The sequence below is a fragment of the Ctenocephalides felis genome, unplaced genomic scaffold (genome assembly GCF_003426905.1).
Source record: "Ctenocephalides felis isolate EL2017-DRISC unplaced genomic scaffold, ASM342690v1 CF-g0.4_SCAFFOLD_01106, whole genome shotgun sequence".
Lineage (NCBI taxonomy): Eukaryota > Metazoa > Arthropoda > Insecta > Siphonaptera > Pulicidae > Ctenocephalides > Ctenocephalides felis.
The window spans coordinates 10,371-15,121 of NW_020537260.1; the positions used below are offsets into that span (position 1 = coordinate 10,371).

The 4,751-nt window shown below is 29.7% G+C and overlaps 1 non-coding gene across 1 annotated transcript; it reads left to right on the forward strand.

Moving 5' to 3' along the window:
* Positions 1-3,297: 3,297 nt before the first annotated feature.
* Trnae-cuc lies at positions 3,298-3,369 on the forward strand. Its single transcript has one exon. It is a non-coding gene; the product is annotated as a tRNA-Glu (tRNA).
* Positions 3,370-4,751: the final 1,382 nt, after the last annotated feature.

The following is a 4,751-nucleotide window of genomic DNA, read 5'->3' on the forward strand; positions in this document are numbered from 1 at the left end:
AACTTCCATAACATCATTACAAAATATATGGAAGGTATATATATATACACGATATGGATAAGTATTGATATTTTCTTCAATTATGTATTTTGTTCATTATATTTTTGTACCATACCTTGTGTTATTGGAATTATTGTTTCGTTATGCTTTGTATTTTTTACTAATCTTACTATAAAATATATGTTTATACATATAAATTTACATGCACATATGTGATTAAATTATGTATATCACATTTGAAATTAATAACCATAATACAATAATAGAGTCCATAAACTCCATAAATATATAATTTTAAAATTTGTGACTAAAAGCACTATTATATTAATAATTAATTAGGATTGAGTATCATTTTCCATTTCAAATATAATCAGAGAAATTAATTTCTTTTAAATTTCAAACAAATAAGGAGTTTGCATTTGTTATAAAGACTCTAGATGCATATAGAAATTATTAATTCCACAATTCAAATAAGCGAACGGTCGACACATTAATGCATGGGTGTCAAACTCGCGGCCCGCGGGCCGCATGCGGCCCGCAGCAGATATTTTGCGGCCCGGCTGTCCGCATATGTTGACAAATGATAATATGCAATAAATAACAATTCAATGAGGAAAAAAAGAAATATGCAATAGAAATCTGCTTCTTTATTAAATTTGTTTTATTATTGGATGTATTATTATTATTACAGATATATTTATGTTTTGGAAGAATTAGTGTTTCACTAAATGACGGTCTCGATGCAGATCGAAACGCATGGATTAATGAAGCATATTTACTAATTGCTTTAGTTTTTTTTTTATTTAGTGCTACTGCCCGAATCAACAGACTCATTTCAAAGATATAATAATACCACATATATATATATATATATATATATATATATATATATATATACACACATATATATATATATATATATATATATATATATATAGTTTTTTTGCGGCCCGCTTGAAGTTAAACCCTTGCTTATGCGGCCCGCTTGGAGTTAAACCTTGCTTATGCGGCCCGATTGCACCTTTGAGTTTGACATCCTTGCATTAATGCATATGAAAAGCTTATTATATGATGTAACTTAAAAATTGCTCTTTAAATTATAAGACCATAAAATTTTCACATGCAATGAACTACGGTCATTTTAATATATTTTTGAGTTTGATAGCGACTGTGAAAAAATATATTTTTAACACTATTTTTAATATACTTGATTTTCTTTTTAAATAATAAGAATTCTAATTTCGGAAAGAGCATAGTTCATACTGAAAAAGAGTTTGTAAAAAAGACTTTTTAAAATTTTTAAATAAAAATTAATGCAATACAAGTTGAGAAATCGTGGGTTTGTATCAAAAGCCAATTTCAATAAAAATGCGAGGTCAAACACTTAAATCTAGAAAAGTAATTTGAATTTTGAAAACGTCTCTTGTAAGCACGATTCAACTATGCTTGAATAGTTAATATTTGAAAATTTAAAATAAAAAAAATCGTTTTGTAATTTTAAACCCCCTTAATAAATATCGAAGAAATATATTACAATCAATTAATTCAAATATTTATTTACTAGGTTGGATATAATTATTAGATATTATCATTACCATCGTGAATACTTTCAGTATAAGTTATAAGTTTTCCACGTTTTCTTCCTCTCTTGCTATGAATGATTATTGCTTCAGATTTATTAATATATTTCGCGAGTTAGGTCAATACTTACTAAATCATGAATAACATATTCCTATTCTTCATCTTCATTTATCCATTCCATGTAATGATTTATGTTACTACATATGTTTAATAATCGACGAAGAAAACGTACATGGTATAATTAAATATTTGAAATAGTTACAAATGATAACATATAGGTTTCTTGCCTCCTAAGTTTATTTGTGTACATAGTGATAACATAATATCAATATAAATTATAGCACAGGGTATAGTATGTTCATAATAGTAAATAAACTAAAGTAGCAAAAACGTTTGGAATACCGATAAGTAGTTTGAAGACTTCATAGAGTTAAGCTCTAATAAGGTTAAATTAAAATATTTTTACAATACTGCTTGCATGCATATTGATTCGAAAAATTACATTAACCCCTTCTTGTAAGGTCGGCCGCACGCAGTGGCATAAACAACTTTGCTCGGCGTTCGAAACTGTATAAATCATAAAATTCCTATAGTTTTTATATACACGTGCTCGGTACAATTAACTTGGCAAGATATTTGATAAATAATTAAATTTATACATATAATTATAAATTTATATATTTGTGCGAAAAGTATGTCACTATCACTGTCAGTACTACTGGTAGCAAAGTCATCACTGCTATGTAATTATCACTAGTTTTTTCTTGAAGACATTTTAATGTGTATTTTTAACTTCCCGTAGGGCAAGTTATAGTAATCGCAAAAAAATTGAAAATGAATTTTTTTGCATTTCTCGACGTTTCAAAGGTTTCTGAACATTTTGGCATACCTTAGAAAAAATTGATGTATGTGTGTGTGTGTGTGCGTGTATGTATGTGTGTGCGGATACAAATTTTTGCCGACGATTTCGGGAACACCGATCAACCGATTTGAATAATTCAAAAAACATTCGATTCGTATCGATAAAAAAACGTGCTGATTGGTTTTTGGCGGAAGCAGGTCCAGCCGTTCCAAAGATACGGGGAAAAAAGTGCCAAAAACGGTACCTCAGTATTTAAAAGAACGGAGCGTCCGATTTTAATAATTTAAAAAACATTTTAGTTGTTTTGACAAGATGAAGAATTGGTCAAATTTTCATGAAAGCAGGTCTAGCGGTTTCGGAGATCTAATGAAAAAAGTAAAAAAAAATGCCATTCGGCGGTTAAAAATGATCGCTAGACATATGCACATCAAATTATCAGATATTTTATAGAGATTTTAACAATAAGTATAAATTTTTTTTACATTCTTATGGGTTCCGTACCAATGTTTACGCGTTAGACGGCGACGCAGTGCTTACGCGCTTTGATATTTCGTCTTTATGCAAGTACGATTGCTTTGAAAAAAAGTTCAGAATTTCCAAAATATTTGAAAATAAATGATTTATGATAGAATGATTTAATATGGTTCTATTGAAAGTTTCAAATCATTATTTTTAATTACTCGAATTTTGAATTGCGGTACGGGAAGTTCCAGCAATTTGCCTTAAGGCACGATGCCCTAATTGCCTTAAGACAAAATTCCACTTACAGCTAGTTATTCACTAAAATTAAACAGTTGATTCTAATTAATTGAATTTTCTTCTAGGGTATGTCAAAACAATTTATTTTTGTTATATCCCATGTTGTCTAGTGGTTAGGATACCTGGTTCTCAGCCAGGAGACCGGGGTTCGATTCCCCGCATGGGCCTACATTTTTTTATCCTACTTTTCAAATATTTATGCACTAAAATTAAACAGTTAATTCTAATTAATTGAATTTTCTTCTAGAGTATGCCAAAACAATCAATTTAGGTCATATCCCATGTTGCCTAGCGCATGGGAATTTATTTTTAATCCTACTTTCCAAATATATTATTAAATAGTTTATTAATTATTATTACTTATCATGTATATTGTTTACTTTATTTAACTGTTCTCTTTATTACCTAAGAAAGCAATTTTGTATTATAAGACTTTTTAAGTCTTGATTGACAAAATAATAAATAAATAAGAAAAAAATATTTACTTTTCAAAACTTCCTGAATTTTGTGTTCACGATTTCGGGCGCACGGATCAACCTATTTTAATGATTCATTCAAACTACCGATTGGTATTGACAGAGGCGTGCTGATATGTTTTTGGCAATGGCAAGACCAATCATTTCGAAATAATGGAGTAAAAAGTGCAAAAATCCGATTAGAATATTTCAATACATACGCTTATACTATATCTCGGTAGCTCAGTCTGTTTAAGGGGGGTATTCTAGTATAGAAATAAAAAAAACGATTTTTTTCTATTTCATATTTTCAAAGTTTAACTATCTAAGAATATGGGTACGAGAAGGTTTTTGAAAATTTGAATTATTTTCGGAAATATAGGCATTTTACTAACTCGGTCTCCATACTGGTTTGGCTTCACGCAAAACTTCAAATGCGTTTTTCCCAGAACAGACTTTTTCAGTACTGTTGACACTGTTGATTTCTCGAGTTTTAATCGACCGATTCACTTGAAATGTTCAGAGAGTCTTGTTTACAGACCTATCTAAAGCCCAAACTAGGATTATCCCCAAATTCCAATTCTTACTATTTTTAAAAAAATCGAGAAACTCAAAAAAACAGTAAAAGAAAACACTTTTTTTTCAAACAGTCACCATTTTGTGAAAAAAAATATTTTTTACTCATTGCTAGTTCGGGCGATTGCGACATCATTGTAGATTAATAATCTTTTTATTTTCTGCATTTCCGATGGCTAAATTTTTACATTTCTTCACGTTTTGAAGGTTTCTGAACATTTTGGCATACCTCAGAAAAAAATGGATGTGTGTGTTTGTGTTTGTGTATATATACATCGATAGAATTTTTCGTCCACGTTTTCGGGCGCACGGATGAACCGATTTGAATGGTTCAAAAAACATTTGAATTTTATTTGATAGGGAGATGTGCTGATTAGTTCTTGGCGAAGGAAGGTCCAGCAGTTTCGGAGATACGGAGCGAAGAGTGCAAAAAATAGAAATCAAGTTTTTGAGAGAATTAAGCATTCGATTTGAATCATTCAAAATATTTTTTGCTTGTGTTGACGAAACAATTGCTT